The following is a 13849-nucleotide window of genomic DNA, read 5'->3' on the forward strand; positions in this document are numbered from 1 at the left end:
TCAGAAAAATCAGGGAGTCTGGAATGACATTGAGGCTCCTAGAAATGACAGGGAAGCTACAAATTTGCAACAACTTCCTTGCCTAAACAATGTGGGAAGAAGTACAACAATAAGTAACATTGAAGGGAAAATCTCCTGGGGCCTGAACCCTAAACAAAGCAATATGGGCAACTACAGAGTGAGATTGGGGTAAATGGTCTTCCCCATGCAAGAACTGCTCAGTTGCTTATCCAATACCAAGTGATCAGTTCTGAAATCATATACATCCAAGTGACATTATAAAAGCAAAGTCGATTGTGTTTGTAGAATTAGGGGTGTGTGTGTGTGTGTGTGTGTGTGTGTGTGTGTGTGTGCGCGCGTGTGTGTAGCAAAATTAAAGAAAAACAAGCCATGGATTTGAGAGAGAGCAAGAATGATTCATTACAGAGGTTGTTAGAGAGAGGAGGGGAAGGGAAAACAAAAATTATTAAACATAACATGAACCAAAATGTTCTATACTTGTAACTTGTGCATTGAATGTTTTTAATTGTCCTAGAGACCTTTATGTCTGTCTTAAAGGTTAGTTGCTTCCCTTTAAAACTACCTTGGTTTTGAGTCCATAGATATGCAGGAATACTGAACTATTTTAGAGTTCCTATGAAAGACTTTCCAAATTGTAATGTGTTCTCTATACACAGTAAAATGGTAGAAACCAGAATTGAAACATTTTTCAAATACCTCAATGAACCTGCATACCGTAGACTCCCACTGATTTTTAAAGTCATCTTTCTATTAATTTCCATCTTTTGCTGCATGAATAAATCCAGGATCACTTGTTAATCATCAGATGTCTCACTAGCTTCCTCTCATCTTCAGGAGGCTCTTATTCCTTACCATTGCTTAGGCATTTTAGAAGAGTGTAAGGCAATCATTTTGTATAATTACCCTCGCTTTGTTTTCTGATGTTTGTCCAATTTTGGTTTGGGATGCATTTATTAATCTTACTTACTGGGCAAGTGGGTCGTAGAATTGGTACTCTGCTTCTTGGTTAGGGTTTCTATTGCTAGGGTGAAATGTTGGCAGAGGACAGCTTGTTCGTTTCAGGCAAAAACAACTATGCCCTAATTCCCAAATACTGTTTATAAATGTTTGTTTACATTTAAAGGAGGATATACTCTAGAGATAAATACTTTTCATTGGTAAGAATCTCGATCTCTTGATACAAATTTATGTCAGTATTGTTATATGTATATTTCTTCTCTTTATTAAAGTACTGTGTGCAGCTCATTTAAAAATGTAATGTTTTATTAAAAGCACAGAGTAATAAATAGTCATTTATAATAGTCAAACTTATAGTCATGTTAGTTAGGTTTTTTTGATGTACAAAGATATATTTCAGATGGATAGATATTCTTCAAATCTGTCAAAGATTAATAGAATATGATATTTACAATGTTCTAAGAACTTAAAGACTTTTCATGACAAGTACATACAACTGCTCCTGACAACACCAATCTTCTTCAAGAGGATGAGGGGTATTGAAGAGGCTCCATTTGGGAAAGAAACTGCTCTTGCCTGAACTGCTGGATGTTATGCTATATGAACTGGACGTGCAGGACCCACAGCAAAATGACTGCTAAACTTGCCTAAAGGTGAGACCATCCTTAGGAATTCTTGTTTCATAAAAGAGTCTGCCAGACATTCTGTGGGACACAGAAGAAAGCAACTGGTAAACTTTGACAATACAAGGCATAAGAGGTCTTTAAATTTCCTGCTTCATGGAAAAGTCTGCTGTATACTATGGGCACGCAGGCTGAAGACAGGTTTCCCAATGTTACAAAGAAATTTGGGTGACTGCCCAGGAAGTGATATGTCTCCTTTAATTCTAGATTTTTGAAAGTTGTTTACAGTGCACTTCCTGTTAACTTAGGTAATTATAAATTCTTCTGAGGTCTTTGAGGGAGTTGAAAAACAGATAGTTAATTTTTCCTAGTGTTGATAAAAATAAGGTAGATATAAATATTATAACTATAATTCTTGGTTGATACTTGTTTTGTTATGTTAAATTCAAAACCTTCCTTTTTATTTAAACATAAAAGGGGAAATTGTGTGGGAAGTCCTCTGCCTATATGCTATTTTTATTGGTTAATAAATAAACCAGTGGCTGAGCAGAATAGGGCAAGGCAGGAGTTCCAAACAGATAGAGGAGGAAAGAGTAAGCAGAGTCAAGAGATTCCATGTAGCTGCCAGAAGAGACACATGTCCCAGAATTTTGCCCTGTAAGCCACTGTCACATAGTGATACACAGATTAATAGAAATGGATTAATTCAAGATGTAAGAGCTGACTAGGAATATACTAGAACTATTGGCCAAACAGTATTGCAAATAATATAGTTTCTGTGTGATTATTTCAGGGCTTGGCAGCCAGGAACAAAGAAGCTATGCTTTGCCAACAGTGAAACACCATGAACAGAAAGCAAGTTGGGGAGTAAAGGTTTTATTTGGCTTACAATTCCAGATTGCTGTTTATTACTGAAGGCTAAGCATAAGTCAGAATAGGAACTCAAAGAGGGCTGGGTTCAGTTAGATTCAGCAGTCCTGGATGATGGACCTCAATTAATGTTTAGAATTTATTTCAGAGAAGAAGCAAAAATTTTGGAACAACAGGGAAAAGCAAAAGGCCTTGAGACTTCCCAAGATCAAGTTCTTGGTGAAGGTACTTATGCTGAACCACAAGTTCAAGCTATTTACTCTTGTCCCTATGCCACAAAGTTGCCTTAAATGCTTGGGGCCGGATTCAAGAACCATAAAACAAGTTGAAGTATATACCAGGGTTAAATAGGGCCAGAGAGAATCCTTTACTGACTTTTTACAAAGATTAAATATGGTTGTACAAATAGGAGTAACAGACCCAGATGCTAGGCAAGTACTTATTGACTCCCTGGATTTTGAAAATGCCAAATTAGAATGCAAAAAGATACTTGGGCCTTTAAAAGTTAGATCAGTACCTATGGATGCATGGATCCTGCATGCAATGAACATTGAGACATTTGACTATAATACTGAATATTGGGTAGGAGAAAAAATTTCCAAAGGAATGAGGAGACATCAAAATGCCAAATGTTTTAATTATGGTAGATTAGGACATCTGAGAAGGGATTGTAGACAAGGAATTTCTAGGAATAACATCTCTGGTAATGACAAGAATAGAAGGACTCAGCCTTCAGGTATATGTAGAAGGTGTGGCAAATGCCAACAATGAATGCAGATCAAAAAGGCAAACAAGGCAACCTAATACCATTGGCACACTTTTGGGGGGCCTCTCGCAGGTCCCCAATCCAAAAGTGGCCCGGTCATTGCCAGTCACTGTGGAGGACATGCCTCACCAGGAAAATTAAAACATCCAGAGCCTACTGTTCTGGATAATGGAATAAGCATGGATGATAAAATCAAAAATTACAATAGGAAATAGGAAATGTATATTCTGGAAGACTTCTATAAATGATCAAAAACCAAAGCTCACTGCATATAAATGGCATTATAATTGTGGCTTTCATAGACTTGGATGCGGATGTGAGTATCATTACTCCAGAATCTTGACATCCAAATTGGCCTCTTTAGGAAGCAGATGTTCAATTATTAGGAATTGGAAACCAATCTCAAATGAAACAAAGCATGGGATGTATTGAATGCATAGGGCCAGAAGGACAAAGAGGAAAGCTGAGGCCATATGTGGTTAATATTTCACTTAATTGATGGAGTCGTAACCTGTTGCAGAAATGGAATACCCATATTAACATTCCTGCAGTCCCAGAAACTCCCAATTTTGGGAAAGATATTATAAGGTACTATACACAGGGTCACCAATCATTCAGGGTGTACAAGAACCTAATGCAATTAGCAAACATTCAGAGGTACCAACAGCCCTACCATTAGAATGGTTAACTAAGAAACCAATATGGGTTAAACAGTGGCCATAAACAGAAGACAAACTGCAGGCTTTAGAACAGCTGGTACAGGAGCAACTAGATGCTCACCATATTCAAGAATCAACCAGCCCTTGGAATTCTCCTGTGTTTGTTGTTAAAAAGAAATCTGATAAAATGAGAATGGTGACTGATCCTAGAGCTGTCAACAAGGTAATTCCACCTAATGGCCATCTACAATCTGGAATTTTTCTCCTTCCCTATTACCATAAGGATGGACTCTCATAGTCATTGGTTTGAAAGATTGTTTCTTCATTATACCTTTACAAAGAAAGGGTAGAGAAAAAATTGCCTTCACAGTGCCTACTTATAATAATTATCAACCTACTAGGAGATACCACTGGACTGTCCTTCCACAGGGAATGCTTTCTCTCTGCTTTTTACATGTGAAACCGATTGAATTTTACTCGTCTTTACTCTATTTACTCTAATTCATTATCCCAGTCCCTGTTCTCCTCACTACTGTAATACATTACATTCTCTTTACTCTAACCGATTATCCAGTCTCTGTTCTCTTCACTACTGTAATACATTACATTTTCCCCAATCAGGGTCCCACACTGCTCTCTCAAATCCCCTTTGTCAAGAGCATAGTGAACACAGTCTCTCTTCCTGCAGGAACACCAGGATGTCCATTAAGTAGTCACAGCTGGTGCTGCAGCCGATGTTTGCCCTCAATATAAACCAAAGGGAAGGCAAGCTGGTAGAAATCCATATAAACCTTTAAAGTGAAAACAGAAAACCACAAACCAGGGAAAACCTTCAATTGGTACAAGAGAAAGAGCCATCAGAAGGACAGCAGATCTGTAAGTAATTCCCAACTCCAAGGGAGTATGAAATGAATATATTTCGTGCCTTGATAAAAAATAACGGACAGACAAAACTGCTACCGCCATATATACTTCCAGAACAGCAAACGAGATCACGAACAATAGCAAAATTCTTCTTAAATATAACTTTAAATGCAAAGGACTTTGATCTGAAAGTTAAAAGACACAGAATGACTAGACAAAAAACAAAACAACCAAAACCAAACTTCTGGCTGCTGGATAAGTGGTCCAAAGTTTTAGCATACTTGTTCCTCTTCCAGAGTTTGGGAGTCCAGTCAACAGCATCGTTGTAGGGCAGCTCACAATCATGTGTACTTCCAGCTCCAGGAGATCCAAAGCCCCTCCTCTTTTAGCTTCTTAGGGTACATGCACACACACACACACACACACACACACACACACACACTCATATAAATAAACATAAAAATAACAAAAAACAATCTTTAAGATGAGAGAAATGCTGAGTTTGTTATGTAAAGCACTGGGGAACCATTTCAGAATAGGCAGGACATTTCTGAATAGAATCCCACTAGCAAGGGTATCGACCCCAAGCATTGCAAATAAGATTATACAAGACTAAAGCACTTCTGCACTCCAACAGAGATCAGTAATAGAGTGAACACACAGCCTACGGAATGGGAGAAACAACTTTGCCATCTCTATTTCAGTAATATCAAAGAAATAAAGCACTGTGAAAAGAATAAGCATAAAAAAGAACAGCAAAAAAAAACTATGAATTCTTAACTGGTCCAATGAACGAAACAGTCAATTCTAAAAAGAAGTACAAATGACCGATAAATAATTTTGAAAGTGTTCAACATCCTTAGTCATCAGAGAAATGCAAATAAAACATACTTTGAATTCTATTTCATCTACTCAGAAGGGCTATCATCATGAAAGCCAAGAAAAGAGTGGTTTGCATTCGCAAGAGCATTTATTACTTCTGTTTTGCTTCACATAAATCCTAGCCTGCCTCTGTCCTGCTTCCTGTTTCATACAGGTGAGAGGACAAAGAGGCCACAGCCTGGTTTCTGGATCAGAACTTTTCTGCAGAACCATGGACCCAGGAAGCTGACAAGCTGATAGTTTGAATATAAAAACAGGATAATAATTCCTTTTAGCTGTGTGTGTGTGTTTCCCACACATTTGTGGGTAATTATGGAGGCCAAAAGAAGGTGTCAAAACATCTGGAGATGTAGTGACAACACTTACAAACTGCCCATTTGGGTCCTAGGAACCAAACTCAGCTGCTCTCGAGGAACAGCCAGGCCTCTTACCTGCTGAGCCATCTCTTGAGTTCTGAAAGCTTTGATTTTTCCTTAAGTTGTGCCCCCATAAAGTGGGAAGAAAACAATAATATTGGCCCAGGAAAAGTATCTGCAGAAAACTTCATAATCTTCTGTGTTGTAGTGGGATGAGGGTCTATTTTGCATGCTCCAATTTGCCCAGCTTTGTTTTTTAAGAGATGTGCTAACTGGCAACAATGAAGATGCAATGTATGAGAATCTTTAGGCATCAAAGATTATTTAAGAAGCATCCAGGTGAAGGACAATGAACCCTGAAGCCCTGTGATCCTCTGTGGACTCCACTGGCTGGAGCCTGTTGAGCAGGTGGAAATGGGGGCACTACAGGTACACCTTCCCTCCTCCCCACAAACCCTGGATTATAAGTGCACTGCTGACCCACATCCAGAGTGCAGCATCCTCCTGTGGACAGGTTGTTTCACAGGTAAACAGCAGTGTCCTGGAAGCCTTCCCGCCCTGGTCCCCTGACTCACCTGGATCAGGAATCCTCTACTTTGGGAAGAAAGCAGTTGGGGAAGTTAAGAGCCCTAGGCTTCCTCAGTCCTGAATCTGGATCCGCTGATTTGTTCCTTCTTGCACAGTTTCCTGGGCAGTACAGAGCTTTAGCAAACACTTTCTGCTAAGGCAGCTGAACTAGAGGTACTTTAGCAAAGACATTTACATAAAAGAGAAAAGTGAAACTAAAAACACTCATGGGTGACTGGCAGAATTTGGGGAGAGTGTTTGCTGACTGATAAATGCCATCAGGTTTCTCAAAATTTTCTAGTTGAAAGAGTGCTAAGAACCTGCTTATAGTGGGGGGTGGGTGTGGTTAGATTTGAAGCAATACCTTATATTCTATGTTTGGGAGCCATTTTGTGAAGAGTAAGAATAAGAATACCTAACTTGATATTATTCTGAATTCAGTTGTTTCGATCACTAAACTCACAGTGGATTTTATTGCTCATGGTTACGCATCTAAGACTGTAATAACTCTGAGACAGTGCCCATGTTTATACAATTCTGAATGCTGTAAACAAAACTTATTTTCTAGGACTTGATATTGGAGAACAAAAAAATAATAATCAACATAGTTCCCTCATGTACACTCGTGAGATGCAAAAGCTAAGCATATATAAAACTATCTCATTCTCACAAATAATATTCTTGCCACAAATAAATTTAGTGATTTATTAAAATAACAGGCTCACTAAGCAAAACTAGACTGGAAGATCTTTTGTTCCTAATTATACACATACATACAAATATAACTACCTCCATACACAAACCGACTCACATACCACTCCCCCACATTATTAAGATAAAGACAGCATACTGAGCTGTCTTAAGGTGTCCATCTTTAAGGTGTCAACACCACTCCAAATCAAAGAAAAGTCAAGAGTATTCAGAAACGTTTTGAAGTTACTATAGTGTTCTGTCCCTTTATTTTGTTTATTGTCCTGGCTAACAGTGTGTCTCTTCTTCTTACTATGTTACTTGTAGATTTCTGTCTTTAATTTTTAAAAGGCTTTGTTTTAATACTCCATCTTGCAGTTATCTGGTTCTGTGTACAAATACTTTCATTTCAAAGTTCTCACACTTTTCATCTCTTGCTCTTTTCCTCTTCCTAACATTTTTCTTCTTTTCTTTTTTAAAAATTTTGAATTTCCATCTAATTTTTTCTTTTTTTCCCTTTCTTCATTGCATTCATTTCCTATTCCTACATTTACTCTACATAACAATACACTTGAAGAATTCTAAGGAGCATATCACAGAGAACCTTTGCACACCTGGGTTTATTGATGTACTAGTCACAGCAGTCAAGTTATGGAAGCAGTCAAGATGTTCTCCAACAGCCAATTGGTAAAGAAGGTGTGCACACACATAGCAGGGTTTTAAGAAATTGGATATAGCTGTAGCTTATTGTGTTACATGAAGGATAAAGTTTTAGTTAGTGATTGTAAGTTTTCCTTTGTTCAGGGTTTTGTGCTTGTTTCACGTTGAGAAATTGTCCCAGAAATTCTAAACTTACACTACTTTTCCTTCTTATGGCTTTTATTTTCATTTTTACATCAAGACCAAATTAGAAACACAGGGAGAGTAATTCATTAAGAGGAATGTGCAAACATTTTCAGATTACTGCTCAATCTCCTTCAGGATGCTTTCAGTCTTCTAAAAGAAGATGTGAAACAACAGTTTATTCTTTTTTTTTTTTGAACTGCTTTTAAAATAAATTTATTGATCTATTTGTCAAAGATATTCTAAATCTGTCCTTGAAATTCAGTATCAATATTGTATCATGCATAATCATTATTTGAAAACATGACCATATAAAATACCTATTAACAGACCGCATTTCAATTAATTCATTATTATTATTATTATTACAAATTTTCACCTCCTCACCTCCTCCTATTTCCCTCCCCCTCCCCCCATTCCCTCAACCTCTCCCTCTCCAGTCCAAAGAGCAGTCAGGGTTCCCTGCCCTGTAGAAAGTCCAAAGTCCTCTCCCCTCCATCCAGGTCTAGAAAGGTGAGCATCCAAACAGACTAGGTTCCCACAAAGCCAGAACATGCAGTAGAATCAAAACCCAGTGCCATTCCTCTCAGTCAGCCCTGTCAGCCACATTCAGAGAGTCCAGTTTGATCACATGCTCCATCAGTCCCAGTCCAGCTGGCCTTGGTGAGTTACCATTAGATTAGCTCCACCTTCATAGTGGATGGGCGCACCTCCCTCGCGGCCCTGACTTCCTTGCTCATGTTCTCTCTCCTTCTGCTCCTCATTTGGACCTTGGGAGCTCAGTCCAGTGCTCCAATGTGGGTCTCTGTCTCTATCTCCATCCAACGCCAGATGAAGGTTCTATGGTGATATGCAAGATATTCATCAAGAGTGGCTATATTATAGGGCCAGTTCAGGCGCCCTCTCCTCAGATGCTCAAGGAGCAAGCTGGGGACATCTCCTTGGACCCATGGGAACCCCTCTAGAGTCCAGTCTCTTGCGAACCCTAAAATGGCTCCCTTAATTAAGATATATACTTCCCAGCTCCCATATCCGCCCTTCCTCCATCCCAACTGTCCCATTCCCCTAAGCTCTCCCCATCCTGCCCTTCTCACTTCTCTCTCCCATCTCCCCTTACCCCCATCCTACCCCCACCCCCAAGCTCTCAATTTTTGCCTGGCAATCTTGTCTACTTCCAATGTCCAGGAGGATAACTACATGTTTTTCTTTGGGTTCACCTTCCTATTTAGCTTCTCTAGGATCATGAATTATAGGCTCAATGTCCTTTATTTATGGCTAGAATCCACTAATGAGTGAGTACATACCATATTCATCTTTTTGCATCTGGGTTACCTCGCTCAGGATAGTGTTTTCTATTTCTATCCATTTGCATGTAAAATTTAAGATGTCATTGTTTTTTTACCACTGAGTAGTACTCTAATGTGTATATATTCATCACTTTCTTTATCCATTCTTCCATTGAGGGGCATCTAGGTTGTTTCCAGGTTCTGGCTATTACAAATAATGCTGCTATGAACATAGTTGAACAAATGCTTTTGTATTATGATTCAGAATCTCTCGGGTATATTTCCAGAGTGGTATTACTGGATCCTGGGGTAGGTTGATCTCGAATTTCCTGAGATACCACCACACTGATTTCCAAAGTGGTTGCACAAGTTTACATTCCCACCAGCAATGGATGAGTCTTCCCCTTACTCCACATCCTCTCCAGCAAAGGCTTTCATTGGTGTTTTTGATTTTAGCCATTCTGACAGGTGTAAGATGGTATCTCAAAGTTGTTTTGTTTTGCATTTCCCTGATCGCTAAGGAGGTTGACCATGACCTTAAGTGTCTTTTGACCATTTGAACTTCTTCAGTTGAGAATTCTCTGTTCAGATCAGTAACCCATTTTTTAATTGGGTTAACTCATCCTTCATGTTTATTCCAAGATACAAAATAGCATGTTTTTTATGGTAAGCACTGGATTGTTTAATTTTCCTGGTGAACCCTGTTATTCATGATTTGTGAGCATCCCCCCAAATAGTTTCCCAATGCCATTGGGTTGCCTTTTCTGTCTTTTGTTGATCTATGTTCATTGGTCAAAAGTTAGCCTTTGTCACACCTCCTCCATATCCCAGAAGGCTGAGACTGTCTATTTCTGTCATTCTCAGAGGAGACATTATTCCTAGAAATTCTTTGTCTATAATCTCTTTTTAGATATCCTATTCTATCACAATTAAAACATTTGGCATTTTGATGTTTCCTCATACCTTTGGAAATTGTTTCTCTTACCCATGCCTCAGTATTACAGTCAAATGTCTCAATGTTCTTTGTATTCAGGATCCATTTATCTATTGGTGCTGATTGAACCTTTAAAGGCCCCAAGTATCCTTTTGCATTCTAAGTTGGCAATTTCAAAAGCCAGAGATTAAAGAAGTACATGTCTAGCTTCTGGGTTTATTACTCCTACTTGTACAGCCTTAGTTAATCTTTGTAAAAAAATAAAATCACTAATGGGTTCTCTCTGGCCCTATTTAACCATGATATATGATTCAATTCTCTTTCAAGTTTTCTGAATCTTGTTCTGAGCATTTAAAGCTGTTGTGCTACATAGGGATAAAGTGTGCTCATTATAAAAAACCTGGTCCTAAGGACTGAAGTAATGGCCCTCACCAACAATTTGGTCTTGGGATGCCTCAAATCCTTTTGTTTTTCCCTGTTGTTCTAAAATTTTTGCCTCCAATAGCATTCCATAGCATCTGGGGTCCATTTTCTAGAACTGCTGAGATTAATTGAAACAGTCATGTGGGTTGATATTATTGCTTCAAACACACGTTTTCACGATTTCCCTTACAAATGGTGAATGCAGGCCTTAAAATACTATTGCTTGCTTAATTTCTTTTAGATCACTCATACCCATAGTTGCCATGTATATTATTTGACTATCTTAGTGTATTTTGTGCTAGATGGGTTCTCAATGGATATTACCAGATATACAGCTAAGATTCTGGTTAAGTCATCCCAGATTCTGGCATGTAATGTCCAGGCTAAATTCTATCCCAAACCAGCTTCTTTATTAACCAATGGTATTTACAGCAGTAAGAGGGAAATCCCACATCACCCCTCCCTGTTGTCAGGGTTTCTGTCCTGCCTGGTTCCTGCAGTCATTAAGTTCCAAAGAAATCACACAGAGGTCTACATTAATTATAAACTGATTGGCCTATTAGCTCAGGCTTCTTATTAACTCTTATAGCTTATAATTAGCCCATTATTCTTGTCTATGCTAGCCACATGGTTCGGTACCTTTTTCAGCGAGGCAGTCACATCTTGCTTTTTCTGTGGTGGACTCACAACTGCAGAGGAATGGACTTTCCTCTTCCCAGAATTCTGTTCTCATTGACCCACCTCTATTTCCTTTCTGCTTGTCCCACCTATATTTCCTGCCTGCTACTGGCTGATCAACATTTATTTAAAATATAATTGATAAAATATAATTGTCCCACACTACCTCCTTTTTCTGTTTAAATAAAAAGGAAGATTTTTAGCATTAACACATAAAATTATATATAATAAAACAGGTATCAAGCAAGAATTACAGTTACAATATTTATATCTACTTTATCTTTTATCATAACTATGGAAAACTATAATTATAACTACCTATTATTCAGCTCCATCAAAGACTCCAGAAGAATATAATATTACCTAAGTTAACAGGAAGTACATTGTAAGCAACTTCCAAAACTCTAGAATTAACAGAGACATCTCACTGCCTGGAAAGTCATGTTTAGTTCTTTTTATTGGGGCATACAATCTTCAACCCATAGCCCATAGTGTCCAGTAGACTTTTCCATGAAGTAGGAATTTCAAGGACAGTTCCACCTATAGTGACAATTTGTCAGTCACTTTCTTCTGTGTCCTGCAGAATGTCTGGCAGACACTTTCATAAAGCAGGAACTCTTAAGGACTGTCTCGCTTTCTTTAAGAAACTTCAGTAGTTATTTTTCTATGTGTCCTGCACATTTTGTCAAACAGTCTAGGCAAGAGCAGTATTGCCAAAGTGGCTAACAAACTCAATGAGGAGCCTCTTCAATGCCCATCATCCTCTTGAAATAGATTGGTGCGCCAGGAGCAGAAGTCTCATTGTTATAAAAAGTCTCAAGTTCTTAAAACATTTAAATGCCCTATTCTGTTAGTCTTTGAAAGGTTTGAAGAATTCCTATTGATCTGAAGTATGTCTCTGTACATCTAGAAACCTAACTAACATGACTACAAAGCTTGATTATTATAAATGACTATCTATTAATCTATATTTCTTAATTATACATTAAATTTTTAAATAAACTGCAGAAGCACAATGCCATAATCAAGAACAGAAATATACATATAACAAAATTGACCTTAAATTTGTATCAAGATCCATACCAATACATCTCTATAGCATTTCCCCCTTTAAATGTAAACAAACATTTACAAACAATATTTTGGAATTTGGGCATAGTTCTTTCCAAACTGCTTCCTGTTTTTTGTTGTACAAATTAATTTTTAGGGGTGTTTAAGTCAACCTCTGAGGGGGTCTTGGTCCATCAAACTATCATTGTCTGGAAGTAATCAATAAGTTCTCATCCTCTGTGGAAACAAAAGCAAAAATCTCTTTTCCAAAACAACAAATCTTTATAGCCAAAGTTTGAAGCTAAAATAGCTTTTATATATATATATATATATATATATATATATATATATATATATATGTTTAGCTTAGGAGCCATACAATGAAATGTTTCTCAGTACTTATCTCATTCACCGTCAAATAATTCAAAGACACCATACTATACACAATCCAGACTCTCTGTGTATATTCCATCTTTACATGGCATATTTTTCTTTACTCCTTTTAATCTATGACTGACTGTATTCTGTCTCTTTAAAAACTTTGTTTTATTGTTTTAAAAAACAGTTTGCTTCTTTTTATAACTCTCTATACTCTTTTTTTCTCTCTCCCAAGACCTACTCACATTTATCCAACACTGTGACCCATCTAGAGGGCTTTTAAAAAATCTGAATCTGTCTTTATTGTGTATCTATAATCATTTCCTGACCAAGAACACGTTAAAATGATAAGCATTGTGGTTCCGGCTGCCCTGGATGCTGGCTCCACCTCTCTCTGCCTTTCAATATGGTGGAGATACCATTACCACCAGCTCTGGGATCGCTGGGAGAGAAATGAGCTCACAACCTCAACTCTGGTAAACAAAGTTGCTGCCTCCAAGTAACTTGCAGCACACTTCCCACAAACCCCATTTAAATGCTCTGTAGCTGTACCTTCTGAAAGAGTCAGAGTTGTTTGTGCAATTAACACAAACCAGGAAGCTTTTTTAAAGGAGCAACACAGTTTTTGTTGCTACTGCTGAGTCAGGAACCTTCTCTTAGAAGAATCGCACCATCATTATGTATTCCTGGGAATTTCCCTAGAGCCAAGTTCCTTGCTAATCCCTTAAAGATTCTCTCTGTCAAAATATTAAAGAGACAAGACTAATGCCATTTTAAACCCAGGACCCATCCTTGTGAGAGTCTAATCTGGCAGGTACCCCACACCAGCACCACATCCCATGTACCTGCGAATTCACAGAAAAGCCACAACAAACCCAAAAACTACCTTGCTGCCAGAGACTTGAGGACAGCCAATCAGAAAATAGACAAACAAGGTTTTTTTTTATGTGTGTGTGGTTTTGTGAAAAGTTACAAAAATCCCCTCTTTACTTAGATCTGCTT

The sequence above is a fragment of the Microtus oregoni genome, unplaced genomic scaffold, assembly GCF_018167655.1.
Source record: "Microtus oregoni isolate MIOR12 unplaced genomic scaffold, Mior012 000000F_ref0000247, whole genome shotgun sequence".
In the NCBI taxonomy this organism is placed as follows: domain Eukaryota; kingdom Metazoa; phylum Chordata; class Mammalia; order Rodentia; family Cricetidae; genus Microtus; species Microtus oregoni.